This window comes from Halichoerus grypus, chromosome 12, assembly GCF_964656455.1.
Source record: "Halichoerus grypus chromosome 12, mHalGry1.hap1.1, whole genome shotgun sequence".
Lineage (NCBI taxonomy): Eukaryota > Metazoa > Chordata > Mammalia > Carnivora > Phocidae > Halichoerus > Halichoerus grypus.
In genome coordinates this window covers 102,110,732-102,136,972 of record NC_135723.1, presented here as the reverse complement: position 1 = coordinate 102,136,972, position 26,241 = coordinate 102,110,732, and the positions used below count along the sequence as shown (strand labels likewise).

The 26,241-nt window shown below is 44.5% G+C and overlaps 1 long non-coding RNA gene across 1 annotated transcript in view; it reads right to left on the bottom strand.

Annotated features, from left to right (window-relative positions):
* LOC118520837 (uncharacterized) overlaps positions 1-26,241 on the bottom strand; it is a 146,148-nt gene that overhangs the window by 5,180 nt on the left and 114,727 nt on the right. The window lies entirely within an intron of this gene.

The following is a 26,241-nucleotide window of genomic DNA, read 5'->3' as shown; positions in this document are numbered from 1 at the left end:
GAAAACAGAGCCAGCATGCTGGTCCGCTGACTTCTGGTCGTGTTTTCTTTCTGCCCTCTGATCCCGCCGCCCCCCTACCCTCATTACTGAATTGCCCCTCTTCTCTCTATATTCAGGGAAGAACCACTCATCCAAGCTTTGGTTGTGACATTTCTCTAATTTTTTCCCTTCTAATCTGGTCCTAAGCGTACACAACTGTCCTCCCAATGTCTTCACTGCTCCTACTCCCTCTTGCTGCAACGTGTATCCGTCCTCATTACCGCACTGTCCCTCCTAAAAATAATCTTTGAGACTCTATGATCTATAAAACAAAACCAAACTCTTCACGCCACACGAGAGGTCCCTCCCTACTTCTGTAAGCTCACCTCCAGGAAGAGCCTTCCGTCCGGGTGGCTCATGGACCTGCTGCTCTAGGAGATGCCACGGGCACAGGCCTGAGAGCCAGCCCTGCCCCCCTTCCCGGGGACACCCCCAGAGACCAGCTGAGTCTTGCTCGTCCACTAGACCTTCTCTGGCCACTCCAGCCGGCAGGAGTCTCACTCTCTAGCTTGCCTACCTCCCACCCACCACACTGCAAATCCTGCCTTATGTCCCACAGACATTATTTTGTTGTTCGCTCTCCCCACAGAACCCCAGAAGCTAGAGTCGGCAAACATGTGCTATGGTCGTCTGTACACAATAGACAGTGGGCACTCGTAGGCTGCTTGAGCTAAGGGAGAGTTCCAGAGCACGTGGGAGAGGAGAGGCAAAGGGATACAGAAACACGGCCAAGAATTTGCAGTGTGATCCCCCCAACAGCCATAGCAATGGCGCTTAGAAGGCAGCCATCATGGATGTAAATAATTCAGTCTCCCAGCAAACTGGGTTTTTGACACGAGGAAAGAAAAAGCCGTGGAGCACCCTAAGACTTCAGGATAAGGGAACAAGTTCCCTGTGGTCCCTCGGAAGGCACTATTCAAAGGCACACAGTGTGGCTACCAGCTGTCAGAGTCTGCTGCAGGAGAGAAAACTGGGGGTGTTTATGTCTAGAATTATGTTTAATGAAAATGTATTATTTCCTATATATCTCCTGCTGGCTACTCTCAAAGACCTTGCTGTGCCCCATGACAAACCCTGGGTGAGCTCACGAACCCAGTTCAAAAGGCAGAGCAGTACCCGCTGCCTGATGCCCCCTCGTGACAGGCGGGGGTCCTCATTCTCGGGAAGAATAGCACAAAGGGGGTGGCACTGGCGTATCGATGACTCCGTGTGTCCCTGGTGCTTTTAGCCTGGTCACTTGGCTGGCCTGCCCCCACTGGCCACCTCTCCCAGGCCAGTCCCTCACTCACGGCACCGGGGCATAGAACCCTGTGAATGGCTCCAGGGCGATATCTATTGCTCGTGTTCTGTCTTGGACATGTCTGTCCTGAGAATCTGAGCAAACCTTACAATCCAGTTTCTACTACTAGATAGCTGGAATTTTTTCAGAATCCATCCTCGCTAAGAGTTTTTTCAACAAGACAAATGGTCAAGGCCATGTCCAATATTACCTACCAGTTCAATTTAGGTTAACGGAACATCACTTGGGCATTTGGCTGGCAACCTGAGACAGCTCAATTACACTTTCAACTAGACCGGAACCATTCTGGAAAAACTAACATTTACACCAGGCAGGGGATGCTGGCTAGAGGCGGGTCTCAAGATTCCCAAATACATCATAATTATCAATAGCTAACATTGGCAGGCTGTTTACCTACACACCTGGCATTGTGTGAGGACTAACTGAATCCTCACTACCATCCTCTGAGTTAGTATGACTCTCATTTTATAGATGAAGAAATATACCATCTCTCTTTTTCCCACACTTGCTAGTAAAGGCCCACACTCCACATTTCTACACTGCCCCTTGCAAAATGATTTCATTCTGCCATAGGATACCATTTAGAAGGCATTGCTCTAGTGGTGGGGAATTTGGAGTTTGAGAGGGTCTTTGCTGTCTAGAATCCAAATATTCTTAAAGAATGAAGCAGCATCTGAATTCTGAGCCTGACTCAGCCATTAATCAAGACCGTCTTAGGATGTCCTCTAGTACATTAGACAAAAGGCAAGTGTGGCCATCACTGACTAAGCCAGTTATGTCCTGAATGTCCAGTGTATTCTAGCTCCAGACCCAGTATCATGGGAAATCCAGAGCAGCATAAGATATCAGCCCTGCTCTCAAGAAGCTTAGAATATAGACACGGAAGCAAAATTCACATGTGAAATGATCACCAAAAGCTTAAGTGGCAATGACCAGGAGCTCAGAGTTCCTGAAGTGCTTGGAGAGGCTCACAATGGAGCAGAACTGGGACTTGAAGGGGGGTCAGAGCGGTGGGCACAAGAGAAGGATGCACCTTCCCAGCAGGATGAAGGGCTGGGGAGAATGCTGGACATGGCATCTGCGGGGTGATGCGGACACGGTGTCACAGCCCTGGGCCAGTCTCAGGAGAGAAGGGACGGGTGGGGAGCGGGGAGTGGCCAGCAGGGGCACACTGAACCTCCCAGGGCTTCTGACCTGGCCTTGCCTTGTGCCTCAAAGCCTCCGTCCAACCAAAGGACCAGGGTTCCTTCTTGATTTGCAAGTTACTTCTGTGTGACTCATTGTACTGATCAGTTCTCAGTCACAACTGAGATCAACAAAACCACGAAGCCCAGGAGCTCCTGGGTCCCATCGGTAGCCTGTGACCCCAGCCTTAGAAGAAGGCAAGGAGTCTCTGCCCTGCTGCGCCCTCAACTTTGTCTCCATGGTCTTTATCACTTTCATTCCCTGCTCCTCATTTCTTGTCCTCTCTGTCCTCTGACCGCCCTCCTACTCATCGACATGTTTTCTTCTATTGTCAGGAAATGGTAAAACCTAAGTGTCTCCTCCACTGGTCAGCATATATTCTACCTCCCTCTTAACGTGTTTCCTGGCCCTTCCCCTTGTGAGGACCTTCCCCACCTCTGAGACTCAAAGCACTGAGGCTCAGTGCCTCTCCCCAGCCCAAAGTGGGGCAGTGAGCCCCCTCACCCTGCCCCGGGCGCTGTGCAGGGAGGACCGGGCTGGAGGCATCTGTCACCATTGTCCGGGCTCCTCATGGTGACCTGGCAGTGAGCCTCCTCCATGTTTCCTGGGGATGGAAACAGCAAACACTAATACAAGGTCAGATCTTCCCACCATCTCATTTCTATCCTGCCTTCTGGAAGGAGGAGCCAATGTTAAAATTCCCTCCCTGAACACTCAGCATAAGGCTGGGGCATCCTGGACCCAGCTGCCTGTAGGTTTCATCGAGAAGCCATTTCTCCAGGCGGTTCACGTAGCAGCCCAGAGAAAGGAGCCCAGGCATCTCACAGGAAGCCTGTGTGTCTTCCGAATCAGGTATTTACAGAAGGAGAATCTCCCCAGAAGAGACAAAGGAGGTTAAACAGGGTCGCACTCTGTCCCATGACGGCTCTCGGGGGCACGAGTCTCCACCAAGCCAGGCGGATCCCAGAGTTCTTTCCCTGGGTAACAAGGACCTTCCCTCTTGGGTGATCCTTTCTTTCAACAATCCTTCCTCTGTCCCTGTTTCGTTGGGTCTCTTGTCCCCGCATGACCTGACTTCTGCATGACCTGTAGTCCCGGAGACACGAAGTGCTTTAGTTTCGTTGCTGTGTTGAATTTCCCTCCATCCACCAGTGTTCACTACGTGGCCCATGGAGCCAGCTCTGAGCTGGGCCCTGAAACCATTTACAAAATTCAGAAAAACCGGGCCTTTAAACTGGAGGGATCCTAGCAGTCACCTAATCCAAGCCCTCCGCTTACAGGTGAGGAGCCCAGTGTCCAGTCTGCTGGAATTTTTTGCTCAAGTTCACATAGGCTTCTCATGATGAAGCTGAGAAAAGTACTCAGCTCCCCATAAATCTCTGGCTGCGATTGTGAAACCAGATAAGGAAGTTTATTAGTGAAGGTCTGAGAAACGAGGTGACGAAGCCTATGAACTTGGGGCAGCTAGCGGACATCTCTCACACTCAGTCGGCTGAAATCTTCAGGGTCACTTGTTTTCACTGGGTTCTGGGCAGGTGGACCTGGACGGTGATTGTCCTGCCCGCCTGCCGATCCCAAGATTTCTGTTCACTGACAGAAATCCCTGATGGAATACACAGTCTCTTTCCAGGGCGTGTTGAGTGGCACATAGATTGCAGGGAGAGTAAATATTTTACACCTCTCTAGGGAAAAGGCAAAGATAAGCACCTGCCCCAGAAAGCAGCGAGAAGTGTCAACAGCAGCTTATCCTATTCCCCACATTGGAGAAGAGGGAAAAGATGAGCTGTATTTCACAGATGCCAAAGCTTCTCTAATTTGTCTGGCTCTGCTCTCATTACTAACCCAGAACGGCATGACAGAGCCCTGGGGGCTGCATTAAAATTCTCCAACAGAGGTGTTCATCAGTAAGCACCAAGGATGGGAATACAGAGGGGGAAAATGATCCCTCAAAGATCGTAATGAGGCTAAACAAAACCCCCAACAAATAACAAAGCGGAATCGCTGGGCAAATCAGTGACAAACTGATAATATTAATTGAATGTGAAAATTTTCTGCCTTAGGAGACATTGTGGCCCAGATGAATGCCTGAGTTCTCAGATCTGGGAACGGGGTGCTTCCAGATGGTAAGAGAGAGAGCATATTGCCCACTGGGGATACAAACAAGACGGTGGTGAGCTCACTAAACTTGGATTCCCCACAGGTCAACGTGGGAAGGTCCAGATTCTCATAGTTGGAAAGAACCTCAGGGTTTTTTCCATTTCAACTTGCAGTTAAAAAATGGACTGCAGTGTTGGCTTTTAGTGACTGCTGGTTATTTTCTAAATACTAACAAGTTATTAATTTGGATGTTCTCATCATTTCCTAATACTCTTTCTTTCAATCCTGTTTTATTGGCCTGGCTACCATGCTATTGCATGTGCACATATAATGTGGGTGTGGTGGTGGGTGGGGGTACAGACATGTTCATGCCATGGCCCTCAGGAGCTTACAGTAAAACAAGGAACATGACATACTTGATATTCTTGAAGAGTTTATCATTTCCTCCCAAATGATTTTGCTTGTTGAAAGCCCCTCCCTCTATATAAATAACCAAAACAAACTGAAAGTCAGGAAAAATTATAAACATGTTTTCCCATGTCAACTCACCGCTAACATTCCCAAGGTCATCTGGCTTGGATCCTGGTCATCTGGCCAGAATCCTACATTGTTTGGAAGTGGAGAAGGTCCCCTAGAAACATCATCATGGGTTTTGAGACAAGTCGTGCGTCTGCATCACACCTCCTTCTGAGAAGAAATAGGGGACATGCAGGGAAAGGCTGGATAAGAAAGCAAGGAACCTAGTTTTGGAGGGGAAAGAAGTAATGACTTATGACCAGAAAAACACAACAAAAGAATTTCCAGGACACTATTCATGAGAAGGAACAAAGAACAACCACACACACCCCAGACACAAAGTGAAAGCTTTTATAAGCATTTTCAAATAGGGTAAGAGTGGGATACAGCAAGGCACGCAGAAAAGCAGGACAGAGGAGCAAAAACAAATATTACAAAATGAGGTGCAGAAGGAAATGATCAATGCTTAGAGATTATAATTTAAAAATAATCTTGACAGAGACAGAAAGATGAAAACAATAGATTTAGAAAAAGAATCTTTGTAGATTTTAAAATAAAAGGAAAGTCCCATAGGTTAGGAATTCTGTAACTGCTTTGTGGTATATGGTTGAACAAATAAATATATTGTAGATAATGAGAATTAAGGGTCTCGCTGTCAGAGAAAGAACTTACAAGTAAGGGAAAGGGAGAAGGCTAGAAAAATTCTGTGGTGCTGGATTGGAGTTGAAGGTATCAATGTGGACTTATAACTTCATTTTAATATACGTACTGAAAAACAGATGGGGCATAAATACCGATGTGTGTATGCATGTGTTATATGAATATATATACTCTCAGCTGCATCCACTGAGGGAACCTAGAAGCAGCAATGACAGCCCAGTATCAATGAGCACAATTATCATCCATGACTTGGCTTCTAAATACTATTCTCAAAAAAACAAAAATAAAAAACACCTAAAACAAAAACGGAACCAAGGCTCTTTAGTTGAAGTTGTTGATTCCAGGACTGAAACAAAAAAAAAATTCGAGATGAGCCTGGAGCATCTTGCAGAGCTAGAAAATGAGGAGGCAACGAACAAAAATGCACATATTAAATGGGGACAGAAACCAGCCTGAATGAGCTCACAAAGGCCAAAGTCAGAACAACTTGAGCACATAAATAAGTAAAATAAACAACAATAGTATTGGATTGTAACTCAAAGAATAAAATGAACATCTGTTGAGTTCACACTGATAGAAATAAATAACCGAATAAACAAAGGGATGAATGGAGGGGCAATTCTTCCTTACAGCCGAATTCTAATTAATAAATATAGAAACAAACAAACAAACAAAAAGTCACCAGTAGAACAACAGAGTAATATTGGTACAAGCAAGATCCACTGGTAAAGGCTAAAATTCGTGCATGAAAGTTTAAGCAGAAACAGGATATCTAGAGAATCCCAAAGTATTTTCCCCAAAATATTTAGGCTAAAAGATTAACTTCACAGCAGAGAATCATGGCAGAGGCCACTTTGGCCAAGGGACCGAGGCTGACATCACCAGTAACACATGTCGACATGCTGTGCCATCTGATAAGGTGCCCAGAGAAGGACATGTCCCCTCGGTGGGATCCTTCCTACTAAGGCACAGTCTTGATCTGATCACGAGAAACAAGAGGAAAATGCAAATACCTCACCAGTATTCTTCAAAAGTACCAAGGGCATGGGAGTCAAGGAAAGACTAAGGAGCGGTCACAGACTATAAGGAGACCTAACCAAGGACACTCGTGAAAAAACCTGGTGAAATCCGAGTCAGTTCTGTACTCCCCTCAATGGCATCCTATGAAGGTTCATTTCTCAGTTTTGAGAACTGTTCTATGATTATCTAAGATGTTGACTGAAGGGGAAGCTGGATGAAGAGGATATGGAAATTCTATACTATTTTTGGAACTCTTCTGTAAGTCCAAAGTTATTTCAGAATAAAAAGCTTTAAAGACAGGAAAATTCCACTGATGAAAATAATAAAAAATGGCGATAGTCAGTAAATTAATGGCATCAGGCAGCCCAAATTACATGGACTTCTTAACACTACCTGGAAGAAACCACCTGTCCAAACAAATGTCTTTAAGAAAGAAAACGATAAAGACCCTGTTTTACTGGCTGGACAGCATTGTGTGTTTAGCTGACCATCCCTGCGTGTGGGTCAGCTCTCGACTTCTCCTCTATGAGGCTCTTCCCCTCCTTCATCCACGCCCCTGGTTCCATGTAGGGTGAATTAGCACTTAGGCCAAATCCTTCCTCTTCAATTATTTCCCAAAAGGCAAGAAGCAGAACACAATCCAGTCTGAGGGGCTTCCCTGAATCCCAATTACAGCATTGGCTGAGCGGAGGCAGCCTTCTGAGGAGAAACCCCGAATTCAGTCTGTGGTGTGCTCAGATGGCAGATGGTGAGGGACTTGGCTGGATCCCGAAACAAGGGAGGAAAATGGAGGACCGTGTTCTCCCTCAAGCCAGGACGCCAGCAAGGAGATGGCTGTTCCGTACCATCAGCCGACCTCCCAAGTCTGGCTCCGGGCTGAGCAACAGCATTTGGGTCCTCATGCTCAGAGACCTAAGGCCCTACTCATCGGGGCCTTCCAGAAAGATGGACAAGTGAAGGGACACATCCTGTTCTTTGCCTTCTGCCCTGTTTTTTGCTGAGGAGGCATAGAGGACATTGATGAGAAACAGAAGACAAGGAGCAAGGAAGCTTTCCACTGTGTGAATTCCTGAGCATCTGAGAATGTGAATCTTGCTTTACATGCTGTTGCATATGTAACCCTTCAAAGGATTTTGTATCTGCCTTCTGAGGACAGCCTCACAGCAACCTCCTTCCAGGTGAGGAAATTGCCAAGCATGTCCATAACCTACAACATACTGATTGTCTGCTATGTGCTAAACTCTGTGCCAGGGACTGGGGATGCACATACTAGTGAACAGTTAGCCGTGGCCTCTGCCACACTGGTTACCTGTGGCAGAGACACTGACGGCTTCCCAATAATACCCCTTTGCAAACTCCCATTTTCCTTCCTAAAGTGTGATGGTAGGTGAGCCTGACTTGGACTCCATGGTCAGGACAGACATTTCAGAGGGTGTGAGGGCGTTGCAGAGGGGCAGAAAGGATGACAGGGAGTTGGCCAACTGCAGAGAAGGAAGGGTCCAGGAAGAGGGGGCCTTGGAAGAGGCCAGAACCCATGACGCTGGGATGGAACAAACAAGTGGGTGGGTCACACGGGAGGAAGTGAGAAATGACAGAAGCCAAGCCGTGTAGGGCCTCCAAGGCCACATTAAAGATTGGCATTTTAGCACAAGTGTGCTGGGAAGCTATGGAAGGGTAGCTCTCTGCAGATGGAGCACCCACATATTATTCTTGCCCAGGGTTCCAGGCAAGGCAGGCAAAAGCTGGGATGAGAACCAGAGTCTCCTGACAGCCCATGTTCTTGGCCGATTACCTCCCTGCTGGTGAATTCAAAAGTCTATAAAACTCCAGGCGAAACCTCTAAGTACGCATGTTGGATTGGCCTGTATGTATTTATTTTACTCCGCCTCAAAGTGTCAGTAAAGGAATAAAACTGTAATAAATCCACAGATTAAAACCACAATGAGATACCACCTCACACCAGTTAGAATGGCAAAAATTAACAAGACAGGAAACGACACATGTTGGTGAGGATGTGGAGAAAGGGGAACCCTCTTACACTGTTGGTGAAAATGCAAGCTGGTGCAGCCACTTTGAAAAACAGTGTGGAGGTTCCTCAGGATGTTAAGAATAGAGCTACCCTACGACCCAGCAATTGCACTACTGGGTATTCACCTCAAGGACACAGATATAGTGAAAAGAAGGGCCATATGCACCCCAATGTTCATAGCAGCAATGTCCGCAATAGCCAAACTGTGGAAGGAGCCGAGATGCCCTTCAACAGATGAATGGATAAAGAAGATGTGGTCCATATATACAATGGAATATTACTCAGCCATCAGAAAGAATGAATACCCACCATTTGCATCAACATGGATGGAACTGGAGGGGATTATGCTAAGTGAAGTAAGTCAAGCAGAGAAAGACAATTATCATATGGTTTCATTCATATGGGGAACATAAGCAATAGCTCAGAGGACCATAGGGGAAGGGAGGGAAATCCAAAGGGGGAGAAATCGGAGAGGGAGATGAACCATGAGAGACTCTGGACTCTGGGAAACAAACTGAGGGTTTCAGAGAGAAGTGGGGAGAGGGAGGGGGTAACAGGGTGATGGGTATTAAGGAGGGCATGTGCTGTGATGAGCACTGGGTGTTATACTTAACTAATGAATCACTGAACACTACATCAAAAACTAATGATGTACTACACAGTGGCTAACTGAACATAATAAAATCCACAGATTAAAGAGAATAGAGGAGAAAACAGCACAAGACAATAAATAACAAAATAAGAAAATTGTGGATAATGAAAAGCAGGCAGAAGAACGGAGCCAGAGGAAACCCAAGTGTCCACAAGGAGGAATGCTAAGTGGACCAACGACAAGAAGCAGGTCAGGTTCCGCCTGGAATCCTAGAGCTGCTCAGAAGTGGGGGGGGCGGAGGTCTCAGGCTAACCAAGCTGGGGCCGAGGAGCAGTCTGTACAAGGAGGAGTTCGATCTCGGCATGCCTTCCTCAAACACACGGGACGCGGAAGGGTGATTTTGGGGGGAAACTGCACCAGAGTCTCCAGGACCGCCACCCCCCTTCCCAGTGCTGGTCACGACACGCGCCCCCTCCCCAGTGGGAGAGTGGAAAACAGCCTGAGATAAGACCACGGATTTAATTTTGGAGGAAGGAAATGATCCCAAAAGGAGATCACGTGATTAATACTCCATCATTAACATTTTTCCAGTTAAAAGAAAAAAATACCTGTGGTGGGCAGAATAATTACCCCAGAGGTGTCTGGGTCCTAGCCCCCAGAAACCTGTGGCCATGTTGTCTTCTGTGCCATAGATGTGATTAAGTTAAGGGTCTGGAGATGGGAGAGTAGCCAGGTGGGCCCAATGTAATCACCGGGGTCCTTAAAAGCAGAGAATCGTTCCCAGCTGTGGTCCAAGAGATGCAACACTGGAGCCGTGAGGGTGAAGGAAGACACCATGAGCCAAGGAGTGTGGGTGCCTCTAGAAGCTGGAAAGGGCAAGGAAAGCGACCCCACCCTGGGGCCCCCAGGAGGAACCAGCGCTGCAGATACCCATGTGGGACTCTGGGCTGCAGGACTATAAGATAATAAATCTGTGCTGGTTTAAGCCACCAAGTTTCTGATAACTTGTTACAGCAGTAGTAGTAATAGAAATTATAAAAAAGAATAATAATTACTATTACCGTAGTAAAAAAAAGAAAAATTTACCAAGACATAGCAAATAGTATGGAAGTCACTTTTTGGGGTAACTAGTTGGAAGCAGCGGGCTCCGGGCAGTCACACAGAGCTCTGTTCTCTGTCAGCAAGGTGTTTTCCTGTCTGATGTCTTGGCTCTCTGCCACTGGGATAAAAAATGTGCTCTTCCAATTTGTTCAGCTAGCACAGTGTTCCCCTTACTACCCTATAGGAATAGCAGGATCCCACGTGACGCATGAAAGGGAGAGTTTTGTGGCTTAGACCAGAGAAGGAAAGAAAATGAATTTAAAATTCCTCCCCCAGGGAGAGGCACTTTCTCTCTCTTGCTCTCACTCATGCGCCTCCTTTTAACTTGGTATTTCATGCACTATTTGCAATCATATCAAAGATGATAGGAAATGCCATGGAAGGAATGTTCCCCTGCTGCTGGTAGCATGCCTCCCTCGCCTTGACTTTTCAGCCTGTGCCCCTCATCGACGGGGCGTCTCCTAGCGCTTCAACACGAAAGAGTCACAGTGATCTCTTAGCAAATGTGACAAATGTCTTATATCCGTGGGATAAGCATTCAGTAGATTTGTGTTAATTATCTACTACCGCCTAACAAACCACCCCAAAACTCAGACTTAAAGCAATAAACATTTATTACCCCACAGTTCAGCAGGGGTTTGTAACACAAGGACCATCAGGAGTCGCTGTCAGATGAATTAGGTAAAGGCTCTTCCAAGATGGCTCCCTCACATCCCTGGCGAGATGGTGCTGACTGCTGGTGGGAGGCCAGTTCCTTACCATGTGGACCTCTCCACAGGATGACTTAAGTGTCCTCACAAAGTTGTGGCTGGTTTTCCCTAGAGCAGTGATCCAAGAGAGAGCCAAAAAGAAGCCACAATGCCTTCTATGACCCAGACTTGGAAATCCAGGCCCATCACTTCCACAGTACCCTCTTGGTTACAGGTCATCCCTGTTCAATATGGGAGGCAGGGGGTGGACACCAGATGAAAATTGTTGGAACCATGTTGGAAGCAGGTACTCTAATTGTAGAAAAAGAAAACAATGACAAAGCTAGGTTTTAGTGGTTTATGAGTTGCCCACACTGCATTTTCATGTTGACTTGTCCTAAAGCCTTCATTATCAACCCACTAAGCCAGTCTTATGCTCCATCCTCCTCAACCCCAATCCTTGCCTTTTGCTTGTGGTCAGAGATTACAATCCACTGGCTGAGAGCTGATCTTGATTGACACATGGGAAGAAGCGATGGATGGCAGTGTTGGTGAATGATTTGAGTCACTAAGTCATTTCTCTAACCTTCAAATTTCTTCTCACACTTAGGGTAATGGGACCACCCCAGCAGACTTTCTGAGAGACAAGGGAATTTATATGTGATTCACACAAAGCAAACTTCAGCTGACAAGTTGAAGGCCTCCCACAAATTTGATTTGGTGAGTCACTTTGACTCTATTGCTGAGTTCACTCATCTGTTGAACAAGAGTGGAAGAGATCAGTGGTTCTTGAATTTGACTGATTATCTCATTCTTCTGTGTTAAAATCAGATTCCTAAGCCCCATCCATGAACATCATGATTCAGTGGGTATTTGATGAGGTCCCAGCATCTACATCTTATATAAACTACTTCAGATGGTCTGATGGTTTAGGGATCATTAAGCTAGCTCAGATTTTCTCGACTGGAGATGGCAAACCCTTTTACTTTGGGGAGAGGAAAATCGTGGTGCTTTCTTTTTTTCCTTGAAAAGAGTTTTTACATTGTTGAGAATGGACTAAATGACCTAGCAGATGGTCTTCCAGCTATAAATAGCTAACACTTTATGCTTCTAGGTAGAAAAAAGTTTATGTATGGTGGTGTAAAATCTTATACAGTAGATTTGGTCTAGCATGATTTATCTAGAGTTTTGTAGTTATTACCACTTTCTTCTAGAGCAGTAGTTTGTGAACGCTAGTGTCAAAAGAATCACCTAGCCTAGAATTCTCCCTGGACCAGGGTTTCCAAAATTTCCCTTATCAGAGCCACCTGGTGGCACTTATTAAATGCAGTACATAGGAACTAGATCTCTTCCCTGGTTCTACTTTGGAATATCTAGGTCATTTTGTGAACAACAGTTCAAAGCAAGTCTGGGAGAGTCTGTTCTTAGAAGCTGTAAGTGGAGGGTATCTAGAGGTAATATACCCCCACCTTGTCCTTGGGCACATGAGGTGAGAGAAGCCACCCACCTGGCTATGGTTACATAGGTGGCTGTCTAAAGTTCCACCTAAACTGCATATTGTCTTTTTTTTTTTTGAGAGAGAGAGAGAGAGAGAGAGGCAGGCAGGGGAGGGGGGCAGGTGGTGGGGAGGGATAGAAGGAGAGGGAGAGAGAGAATCCTAAGCAGACTCCCTGCTCAGCACAGAGCCTGACTTGGGGCTTGATCTCATGACCCTGAGATCATGAACTGAGCTGAAACCAAGAGTCTGTTACCTAACTGACTGAGTCACCCAGGCGCCCTTGGACTGCATATTGTCTTAAAGGGTTTTTGAATATTAGGTCTCTAGAAGCAATGTGGGCCTGACGCATCTGGTTGGTCTCACTGGAGACAAATTAAAGCAATAAGATAATGCAAGTCAGGAAGAGAAAACTAATTAGCAAGTTCATTTTATGCCCTGTCAAAATTTTAAAAAAAGAAGGAAAAAGGAAAGCTAATAAAGGCCCTAAAAAAATGTTATTTAACCCTGCGAACCAGATATTTCCTGGAGTCCAAGAACTAAGAGTTCCAGTGGTAATTAGGGGAAGACAAATAAGCTATTCAAATTATAAATAGGAAACATGCTTTCTAACCACCGGCTACTCTCTCCATATTATTTCAAGGGTGACCAATTCCAGTAATAATCACAGGAATACCTAATTTGGTGGAGATCCCAAATGGATTGTAAATTATGGTTTTATGACAATGGAAACAGGCACCCACTAGACAGCTCCATGGAGACCATAACCACAGAACAAGGAGAGAGTGAAAGTGTTTATGATGTTCAGTCAGGAAACTGGCCACCTTGATTCCAGACCCCTCGGGGGGTTTCATGCTGACAGGGAGCTAAAACTGGAGCCCTCACCCAGCCCTGGATGGGTGACAAGCTCCCGGACTCTGCATCGGTATTGACCTCCACCAGCCTGATGTACGGACTCTTGACAGGTGCTTCTAATCCTGAGGCCCCCTCCACGGACCTGGGTGGACCCCATAAGTCCAAAGGACAGTCCAGGATCCCTAGGAGAGGGTAGGAAAACACACTGTCTTAGAGTCTCATCCCTGGTTTCTGCTGGAGGCTGTGGGGGCTCAGCTCTGCTGTATTTCTGCTACACTTGCTGCGGAGAGAGCTTCTGAGAAGGGAGGACTCCACCCCCTTCCCACCATCCTACCTTCTCTCCATCCCCTCCCTCCTGTCTCCCCAGGGAAGAGAGAGTGCCGAGTGTGATTGGCCAACACTTGACATTTTTTGAACCATACTTTTAAAATAGGTGATGTCATTGTATTCTAAGCTTGGGCACAGAATGCTCCCTTACACTCTCCTCCTTTCTGTCTACCCCAGGCAGAGGAGCACTCTCCCCTGACTCCCTCTGTGGGGTAAGGAAGGAGATGCCCTGCTCTGATGACCCTCCCCCATGTTTTCTCTCTTTCTGCCTGTCTTCAAATGAGCTCGAGGGTCCTAACTTCTTGTCCATGTAACCAATTGAGAAAATAGACTTGGAATCCACTAACCTCAATTCTGTATGACCAATTATTGTAAGCCTACATTGGGTCATTGCAAGGTTCTTGGTCGGTAGTTCAATTCTTACCTAATTTATAAAATGTAGGTAAATCCACCATTGCTCAGAGCCCCGCAGGGCAAAAAAAGCAAGACATACCAGGAATCCTCAGTAAGCAGCATCCAAGGGCTGTGGTCTCTATAGCCAAAGCCCCTCAGTCTGAACCCTGACACTGTTCCTTCCAGGTTTGTGACCTTGAACACACATTCACCTTGCCTGGTCTGGTCCTCATCTGTATATGAGGCAAAATAATGGTTGCCAACTAAAAAGATTATTGTGAAGATTAAGTGAGTTAACACATGTAAAGCATGATGTTTAAAGTGCCTGGAACATAGTCAAGAATAATTGTTTCTGTTATTGTTCCATTATTATTAACATCAAGATAAAAAGTTATCACTTTAAGAATCAATGTTCGAGTTGAAAAATGCATGGCATCTCTAGAGTTATAAGGGCATAAAGTAGATATGTGGGATTTGGTTGACATTTCGCTCAATGTTCATCAACAACTACAAAATCTAATTTGCCCTTAGATGGTCTCAGTAGAAGTAGATCATCCAGACCGAAGAGGAATCGTCCTGGGCTCCTCTCATTAGGTAACAGTGCATCTGAGGCAGTGCCCCTCTGTGAGGCCACAAAATTAAGGAGCATTAGCAAATGGGAGCATGATCAAAGGACAGTAATCAGGATGCTTAACACGGCAAAGAAGACAAAGTGTTGGGAAATCTGCAGAGTGCTGGCATATGCTCCGGACTCTCGGGCAGGGTGATCTAGGGAAAGACCATTAAACTGGGGAACATCCTAAGCTCTACTCGTGTCTCCTGCATGACATGCTATGTGACCTTGGCTAATTTCATTCATCTAGCTGATCTTAATTTTTCTCATCAATATGCTGTAATGACTCTCAGTTCCTTCCAGCTTGAATGTTCCAGGATGCTGGAGGTAACACTGGATTTGGATCCCAAATCCTCCCATTTACCGGCCCCCTCCCGGTTCCCCTCCAGAGCTCTGGCTGCTAAAACAGAAATACAAACAACCGAGCCAAATGGGAAATATGATAGTAGCTATACCAATGGCAAAGTCATTTGGAGAACAAAGCTTGGCACTGATATGGAAGCAACGGGTGCAACCACCTCTTTGGCCCCTGGATTGAAGCCAAGGTCACAGATCACAACTGATCTACTGATCCAGCCACAGGCTGCCAAGTTTCAACTAGGAAGAGTCCAAGTCTGTCCAAGGGCCTGACAAGAGAGAGCAGGGACTCTGCCACCTCCCTTCCTTCCCTGACTGCAGGATTCTCTAGAGGGAAGATAATCTCCTTCCACTCCTTGGAACATCATGATCTTGCATTTGTCGGAGTCCCTTTTCTGGGAAAATGTGATAACGTAACGGAATTTTGACTTGTATTTCTGAGATTCAGCACCACCCTTGCCGAAGACCCCATCGTTGCTTTATTAACATGTTAATGGTTTCTTGTACGCCACGGCATCAGGGTGCTCAGATCCGGTGCGTTCATTATGCCAGCCGCGTTCGTGGGTGCAGTGTGGCTTGAAGGGCCATCGGAAGGGAATGCTAACAGACCAGCCCTCCTCTCTGAAACAGGAAGAATGTAAGAACAACCAAATCAGTTATTAAACCTTTAAATAGAGACTCTTTTCTCTTCCACTTCCTTTATAGAAACACTTCTTAACCATTTAAAATTCTTCAGTCTAGGTAAATTTATCATGGTTCAGTGAAAGAAATAAAAATCTTGGGATGGGAAATGAAGAATTATTGACGGTGTGCTTCCATGAGGTATTTGAATACAAGGTCTCCATCAATCCTTCCAGCAAGCTCGCGACGTAAACAGCATTTGCCACATTTACAAACGAGGGAGCTGGAGCTCCTCCGTGGCCAGGAAATCAAAGAGCTGCTTTTGAATGTGGGTCTTCCTGATTCTAAAACCCATATTCTATGTGACCACCGTTCCCTGGGTCACGAATGCATATCTCACCACTCTCCGAAGAGACATGAAAGAAAAGTTGCAACTCAGGATAAACGTATCCGCGGTGCACCAAAATATCTCAAAACACATGGCACACACACAGCTTTGAAAGCACATCCAAACTGGAAGGCGGCAGTGTCTACGTGTGCCCTCGCTGGCTTGTGGGGAGGGGAGCTGACGTTCCAGGCTCCAGCACTTCACACACGGCCTGGTACCCCACGAGCCCTCCAAAAAGAGTTTGAAGGGTGAAGCTGTTAGACTGCCTTGATCCTAGAAAATGTCACAGTGAGCCTCGCACGCTGCCCACTGTTGTTTCTGGTCAAAACAAATCCACTTACTAGAAGCAGAGTGGGGTCTGGAGATCCTTTTGTCGAGGTACAAATGAGGCATCTTACTATATTACGTGGCGTGATTATCCAGGAAATTCAGAGAACTTACAGTGCGTTATAATACTACGGACGCAAGAAATCGTGAGCCTGTGTGAGCAGTGTTGGAGGCATTGATGCTCAGATGGTGTGAAGTCCTGTGTCTGTCCGTGACCCACACAAGAAAGTAAGACGTCTCCACGGTCTTCATTTCAGCTCTGTGTGCACACCTCTGCTCCGTGTGCAGTGAGGGGTAAGGAATTCTGGGCCCAGGGAGAACACAAGAGAAAGTGCCACCGATTTCCTTTCAAGCTTACAGACATCACTGCCATTTCCCTTGCTGATCAGGATTTAGGGTCATTTCCCAGAAGAGTGAGTCTCAGTCCTACTCCTCTCTGCCTCCATTATTTACTGGCATCTCCCTTCCCTTCATAATTGGAATTAAATCTCCCTTGTGTTCCATTCACGCAGCGACGCAGGGGTTCTCAAATTGCCATGTATTAGTCTCAACCTCCAAATAAAAGAAACCATTACTTTCTCTCTGAGTTTCTAAAATCTCTAATTCAGCAAAGTCCCTAGTTAGTGGGGCAGGAAATAAAAATTCACTGCCAATGGGTCTTCCAATATAACTCGGGATCCACCCCTAATGTGCATCATTCGATTCCTAGACCAGTATATTTTGCTGTGATAGAAAAACATTACTACACGTGATTCCCTGTCTCACTGTCTCTGGGTTTATGTGAGATTCTGAAGGACAGCACCTAGCTTCCAAGGTAAAATCTCCTTGGCATCATATCTAAGCTTTTAAGAGCCCGTCTATCACTGGTAGGTCAACAGCTTCTAGATGACACACCATTTCATAAGATCACAGAATCCCACGAGCATCCGCTCATTGTCTTACTTCTTTTGCTGTAAAGAAAATCCCTTGATAAAGACCAAACATTTGGGAGTTGACAATAAGTATAAGATGTGAGGCCCCTGAGTGATGGGACAGGCCATGTTCCCCTTCTCCTCGGTTCTTCAGAGAGAGCTAACTGAGCATCTAACTGATGCCAGTGTGTCACACGGAGCCTCCCAAGCTCAGTGTTCATCAGGGTCCATGAGTAACCTACCCCGGGGTGCCGTTGTTTGCCGGGTGGGAATAGCCGTGCACTAGAACCAGGCACTCTGTTTATGAGAGAGGCATTCCTGCAAACTGCTCCCACCTTTAGAACCTGCCACCACACATGCCACAAATGTCATTTCCATTTGGGGACAGAGAGCTGTTGGACCAGCCCAGGCCATGCCCTGCTACTGGGTTCTTGAAGAGTCCCCTGGTGTCCATGGGTAGCCCAGCAGCAAGCTAGAAGCCATTCCTCCAAAAGAGGATGTCAGAGTTCCTCCGCGTGCCCAGGGGCTCGCTGCGGGCTCTGCACAGCACCCCAAATGTTTCAGACACTTTACGTACCATTGGATCTGTGTCATAATGGGAAGGCAGAGCTTTCTGCACTGGGGCCTGGACTAATTGGAGGCTTTGCCCTTGCTCTGGACTCTACTCAATGTTCATAGCTTTTCCAGTTGCCTGTCAAATTAATTGGACTAGCACATTTCAATTTAACAAATATTGCCTCTTCCCTAGTGATGGTAGGAGCAGAAGATGTAATAACTCCTTGTCCTTAACTTTTTGGGATGATCCTAGCAAGCATTCGTAGAACATCAGAAGTTTTACTAAAGGGTCAGGCTCCTGTATTTTCCTAGAAGTGATATTCAACTGTGTAAATACGTACACCCATACATACATACGTATATACATACCATGTGTCAAAAAAATAATCATATCTCGGGGAGGGGGGTGGGAGGATGGGTTAGCCTGGTGATGGGTATTGAGGAGGGCACGTTCTGCATGGAGCACTGGGTGTTATGCACAAACAATGAATCATGGAACACTACATCTAAAACTAATGATGTAATATATGGGGATTAACATAACAATAAAAAAATTTTAAAAAAATAATCATACCTCTAGAGCTGTCCAGTTGATAATATAAAGAATACTATTTCATTACATATTCCCGAATTAACAAAACATTGAACAACATGAAAAATATGAACAACATACTAATATATATTAAACACTCATGAACTCGTTACCTGGCTAAAGAAATAAAGACTCTTCTCGAATTACCTTTCCCTCCCTCCACTTCACCACAGCAACACCCCAAAGGAAAGCACCACCCTGGTTTGGGTGTTCATTGATCCCATATATTTCTTTATGTAGAATCACACCTGCTTTCTCACGCCGTCCCCAGCCTGGTACTCAGTAATATACGCAATGAATGGCTCAGTCCCTGTATTTTCTAGAAAATGTCTGATAACTTGGGACTGGTCTTACCAGGAGGTGAAGGCTTTCCACGTGAAGTTACTCTAAGGTACTCCCAGAACACAGATGACCACTCACATTGCACACCTAAATCTCCAACTCACTTCCATGGTTCCGGTCTGGGGTCAATGCCTGCATCGCTAAGAACACAGTTCTCAAATGGTCCTCATTAAAATGTGGGGGGTAATCAGATAATGGGTCATCAACTCCATGATGTCATTTATCGCTAAAGAGCAAAAGCCACTGCCCACATCCCCCGTTTCTGACAATTAGCCTCTCAACAAATATTAGGAGCACAGTATATGTTCAAAACCACATGTTGAGCTTTCAGACCAGATTTCAAAACCAGCAGTAAGGAAATAATAAGGAAAAGTAAGGAAATAATACTCCCCATCTTGTTGACCCAACAATTGAGAGGAGGAGGAGAACACGGAGTTATTAAGGAGGGTTTCATAGAGGAAGTAAGATTCGTATTGAACTTGCAGAAGTTGTAGATTTGGGGATAGATCCTCAAAAACAACCACAAGCTTTCAAAAGTCTCAATCCTTCCTCAATGTAGCACCATCCTCAAACCAGTTAAGCGGAAGAGAAAAAAAAAAAGCAGAAAACAACCCTAAAAATCATGAGTTCATGCTGGTTCACTCTAGCAAGTGCATTTGGGTATTTTAATTTGAAGGAAACGTTGACTGGGCATCGGGCCCTTCATTCATCCTGTCTCTGCTGTATTACATCCCTTGTCTTGTGCCAACCACACACTTTATTGCCCCAGAGCTACAAGGCTTAATGGACCCTGCCTGACCCACATGTCATCCTGCATTTCTTTCATCCTGAGGTTCTTGAGCACTGTCCAAAAGATCCAAAGAACATCACCAAGTGTTGGCAGGGTCAGCTCTGTCCTGTTCCCAATAATAAAATATATACCCATATACATGCACATGCAAAAATTTTAAAACTATTACATCTGCAAGCTAAAACAGGGGCACCGTGTTAATTTTGATCAGAAAGGTCCTTCTTTCCCCATTCTGTACTTGCAGATCTCAAACCCCTGTCACTGACCTCTGTCAGGATGCCTGCATGAAAACTAGCGGGGGGGGAGGGGGCATTTTTTAAAACTAGAGTTTTAGGCCAAACATGGAAAATAATCTTTATTTAGTGGATATGAGGTGATATTCAAGAATCTGGATTTAGACTGTGATGGTCTTTTCACGTATTACTTTGGTTAGATGACAGTCCTCAGGTACTCAATCAAACATGAATCTAGGTGTTTTTGTAAAAGTATTTTGTGGATGTGATTAAATACTATAATCATAATCACTGCAGGCCCCATCTGCCAGCAGCAGAGACCAACACTGAGCCGCTGACATGGCACCATTCCCTGGGTGATCAGCCAGCTACCTGGTGGCGGTTTGATTGCCCTGAACCCTCTCCATCTAGATACAGATTTGCCTTCCCTGTATGCAATGCTTCTGCCAAAACTACCATCTATGGACTTCCAGGATGCCTTATCCACTGTCATGGTATTCCACACAGCATTACTTCTGGTCAAGGAACTTACTGCACAGAAAATAAAGGGTGGTAATGGGCCCATGCTCATCCACCGGTCTGACCACGCTCCCCACCCTCCTGAAGCAGCAGGCTGGACAGAACAATGGGATGGCCTTCTGAAGACTCAATCAGAGCACCAGCCAGATGGCAATGCCTTGCAGGGTGGGGGCAGGGTTCTCCAGAAGACTGTATGTGCCCTGAATCTGTCTAATGTATGGTGCTGTTTCTCCCATGGTCAGGATTCACATGTCCTAGAATCAAGACCTAAAAAATAGGAGTGGCTCCAAGTGTTAACAACAGTGATCCACCAGCAAAATTTCTGCTTCCCATCCTCGTGACCTTCAGTTATGCTCATCTAAAGGTCTTAGTTCCAAATAAAAGATGGCTCCCATCAAGAGGAAAAGAAGCAATGATTCCATTGAACTCAATGTTGAGATAGCCACCCAGATACTTGGGGCTCCTCATCCCTCTGAATCAATGAGCAAAGAGGAAGTTTACTGTACTGCCTGGGGCCAATGACCTTGATTACTGAGGGAAAATGTAGTAGATACTCCACAACAGAAGAAAAGAAGAGGATATCTGGAATACTAGATACCACCTCGTGCCTCACTTAGTACAATCATGCCTATGATTAGAGTCAATGGAAAACTGCAACCGTCCAATTCTGGGGGGACTGCTCATAGGCCGGATACTGACGGTTTGGAACAATTCACCAGGCAAAGAACCATGACCAGCTGAAGTGTTTGCTGAGGGTGAAGGCAATATGGAATGGGTAGGGGAAGAGGGAGTTGTAAGGACCAGCTACAACCATGTAACCAGTTGCAGATACAAGGGCTGTAATAGTTATAAGAATTTCGTCCTTATTTTGTTAGGAGTATGTTTGTATAGGTCTTCACCAAATATTTTCTTTGTTTACTTGTCTATATTATTTTCTTCTCATTTCACATAAGATGTACTAATAATAGTTAACTTTATATCACAGTATTTATGCTACAGGATATCAAGGGAGTAAAGTGGACTTCCCCCAAGGACTCTGCATCCTCTTCTGGAGAAGGGGGAGCTTGTCTTAGTTGTACACAAGATAGTTGTATCTTGTTGGGTGGAAGTACAAGTATGTGGTCACCTCTCTTTAGAGGTTAATTTTGGCTTCAAGAGTTGTGTTTGGTGCCAAGTTCACAAGGCGGTAGATTGGACTGTGATGGTCTGTTGATGTCGGCTTAGCTATAGTCCTGTTATCCAACAGAACGCTAGCCCGTCTAGCTGTTCCTGTGAAGGTATTTTGCTCACATTCTTTTAGCTGGTATTTATAACTACCTTGTTCTACTATCGGAAAACTTTTTTCTTTTTTCAAAATATTTCTCAAGCTGCAACCTCAAGATTCACTACCACAATAACCCTATAGCCTAGGTAATTACTGAGTTATCATCCTCGAATGACAGCAAAGAGGAAGAAAAAAGGACTTTCTCAGAACCATAAAGACCCAGACTTAAAAACAATTAAATGCACCTCTAAAAATTTGTTTAGTCTGGGGGCGCCTGGGTGGCTCAGTCATTAAGCGTCTGCCTTCGGCTCAGGTCATGATCCCAGGGTCCTGGGATCGAGCCCCGCATCAGGCTCCCTGCTCAGCGGGAAGCCTACTTCTCCCTCTCCCACTCCCCCTGCTTGTGTTCCCTCTCTCGCTGTGTCTCTCTCTGTCAAATAAATAAATAAAATCTTTTTAAAAAAAATCTTGAGTTTAGCTAATAGTATTGTCATAAAATTGCTTTTCCAGTTTTGATAAGTGTGCTATGGTTCTGTAAGATGTTGTCACCTGGGAAGCAGGGTAAGGGGGTCCACGCAAACTCTCTGGATAAAATGTGCATCTTCTGTGTGAGTGAAAAATTATTGCCAAATATAATTTTTTTAAAAATAGAGACTAAAGACTTTTTAGAGGAAGAAATATTAAGGGAATTCACTGCCACCAGACTTTTACTATAAGAAATATCAAAGGAACTTCTTCCAGTAGAGGAAGAATGATACCCGATGGGAATTTTCCTATACAGAAATGAATGAGACCATTCAAAATGGAAAATACATGGTTAAACATGAAATAATAGTTATAATCTCATTAAAGGTTGATTGCTTAAGCCAAAACTAATTAAAATAAGAGCGAGCTTATATTAGTTATTTGTTGATGCATTAATGCTTACACTAAACATTTGGCTTAAAATAACAAACGTTAGCAACCTCACAGTTATCGAAGGTCAGGAATTTGGGAGTGGCTTAGTTGAGTGATTCTGGCTCAGGATCTCTCATGAGGCTGTGGTCAAGATGTCCGGGAGGATGCTGTCATCTAGAGGCTCGATGGGCCGGAGGATCTGCTTCCAAGATGGCGCCCTCCCACGGCTGCTGTCAGTCACCTCGGGACTCAATGGATGCTGGCAGGAGGCCTCTGTTCCTCTCCACATGGGCAGCTTGAGGGTCCATCCCGTATGGCAGCTGGCTTCTCTCAGAGTGAGTACCCAAGAGAGAAATCAAGGCAGAGGCTGCAATGCCTTTTATGACCTGGTCTCAGAAGTCACAAATTGTCTGAGACCCTAATCTCTAGAATAAAGTCACTAAGTCCAGGCCATGCTCAAGGCAGGTGGCTTACACTCCACCTTCTGAGGGAGGATTTCAAACAATTTGAGGATATGTTTTAGAACTATTATATGTAATTCTTAATCTCAGGAAACAAACTGAGGGTTGCTGGAGTGGGGGGGGTGGGAGGGATGGGGTGGCTGGGTGATAGACATTGGGGAGGGTATGTGCTATGGTGAGCGCTGTGAATTGTGTAAGATGAATCACAGATCTGTACCTCTGAAACAAATAATGCAATATATGTTAAGAAAAAAAAAACAGAACTATCATATGTTAAAGGAAAATGTCTAACAACAGTGGCACAAAGGACAGAGGTGGGAAAAGGAAGTATGTAATTGTAAGTGTCTTGGACTAAAGTGAAGTGGTATCATATTATGTGAAGGCAGACTGCGATAAGTTAAAACCATATTTTGTAAACCCTAGAGGAAGCACTAAATTAAAAATATATTGCTAATAAATCAACAGCAGGGATAAAAATGGATCCAGTAAAATGCTCAAGTAATCAAATAGAAGGCAGCTAAAGGAGGAAAAGGGAAAAAGAGCAGATAGGACATACAGAAAAGAAATAGCAAGATGGTACATTTAAACCCAGTCACATCACGACTGCATTACATGTGCACAACTAAACCCACAAAATAAAGCCAAAGATCATTAGCTTGGATTTCAAAAGTAAAACTAACTAGACACCAGCTACAAGAAACACACTTTACATTGCAGCTATATTAAAAATATATCATTAAATATATCATTAAAAATAAATATCATAAGAAGACTAATCCAAAGAGAGCTGGAATGAGTATAATAATGTCAGACAAAATAGATTTCAGAACAAGGAATATTTACTGGGAAGAAGGAAATTTCACAATAAAGGGGTTAATTCACTTTCTAAAAAATCCTAAATGTGTACACATCTCATATGAACTTACTAACAGATTTAAAATATATTATGCAAATATGGGTAGAACAACAAAAAGACAGAAATGGATATGCCCACAATTATAATTGGAGGTTCTAGCACTCCCTTGAGGAATTACTAGAACAGGGAGCCAAAGAAAACAACCAAGAAGGATAGAGAAGGCTTGAAAGACACCATCCCAAAGCTGACCCATGGACACTTAGGGAACATCCCACCCAGTGACAGCAGAATAAACATTTGTTTTCAAGTGCAATCAAACCTTTATGAAGAGAGACTACGTTAATACATTTCAGGGCAGGTGCATGTAAGCCAATGCCTCTTCATGGAGACAAAGTTTCGCTGGGACACAGACACACTTGCTTATCTATTACGGAGGGCTGCTTCCACACGATGGTGGCAGAGTGCATAGTAGCAACAGCGGGTATCTATGGGCCCATAAAGCCTAAGCTCCTACCATCTTGTCCTCTATGGAAAAGGTTTACTGACCCCTGTTTAGGAAGATTAAAATCATAAAAATCATGTTATCTGATAACAGAAGTAATCTATATATCAGTAACAGATTCCTAGAAAATTCTCAAGTATTGGAAATTTAAAAAACACATTTCTATATAATCCATAAGTCAAAAAAGAAATCACACATTAAAGTAGAAAATATTTTAAACTGAATGAAAATGAAAACACTATATAAAAATGTGTAGAATACAGATAAAACAGTACTTAGAGTTAACTTATGGCATTAAACGCTTATATTAGAAAAGTAGAAATGATCTCAGATCACTGATTCTACCTTAAGAAACTAAAGACAAAACAAATCCAAAACAAGCAAAAAGAAGGAGATAATAACCATGAAAATGAATATAAAAGATAAAAAAAAAAAACAGGAAAAACTAAACAGAGAAAATCAGTGAAACCAAAAGCTAATTTTTTTTATTATGTTAATCACCATACATTACATCATTAGTTTTTGATGTAGTGTTCCATGATTCATTGTTTGCATATAACACCCAGTGCTCCATGCAGAACATGCCCTCCTTAATACCCATCACCAGGCTAACCCATCCCCCCACCCCCCTCCCCTCTAGAACTCTCAGTTTGTTTTTCAGAGTCCATCGTCTCTCATGGTTCGTCTCCCCCTCCGATTTCCCCCCCTTCATTTTTCCCCTCCTGCTATCTTCTTTTTTTTTTTTTTTAACATATAATGTATTATTTGTTTCAGAGGTATAGGTCTGTGATTTGTCAGTCTTACACAATTCACAGTGCTCACCATAGCACATACCCCCCCAATGTCTATCACCTAGCCACCCCATCCCTCCCACCTCCCACCACTCCAGCAACTCTCAGTTTGTTTCCTGAGATTAAGAATTCCTCATATCAGTGAGGTCATATGATACATGTCTTTCTCTGATTGACTTATTTCGCTCAGCATAATACCCTCCAGTTCCATCCACGTCATAGCAAATGGCAAGATTTCATTCCTTTTGATGGCTGCATAATATTCCATTGTGTATATATACCACATCTTCTTTATCCATTCATCTGTCGATGGACATCTTGGCTCTTTCCACAGTTTGGCTATTGTGGACATTGCTGCTATAAACATTGGGGTGCACGTACCCCTTCAGATCCCTATATTTGTATCTTTGGGGTAAAAACCCAGTAGTGCAATTGCTGGATCGTATGGTAGCTCTATTTTCAACTTTTTGAGGAACCTCCATACTGTTTTCCAGAGTGGCTGCACCACCAAAAGCTAACTTTTACAACAGAGAAATACATTTAGTAAAACTCTGTTCAGGAAAGACTTTGTTCAGGAAAAGGGAAGGAGAAACAATCTGCCAAATTGTTCAAGAATAAAGGAGAAATTCTCACTATACATCCTACATTCTTTTTTTTAAGAATTTTTATTAATTTATTTGTTATTTATTTATGAGAGAGAGGGAGAGGGAGAAGCAGACTTATGTCGAGTGCGGAGCCCAACTTGGGGCTCAATCTCAGGACCCTGAGATCACAACCCAAGCCAAAACCAAGAGTCGGATGCTTAACTACCGCACCACCCAGGTGTCTCTACATCCTACATTCTTTAAAAGGATATAAGGGAATATTATAAACAGTTAATAAAACAAACTCAAAAACTTAGGTAAAATAGGCAAATTTGTTGCA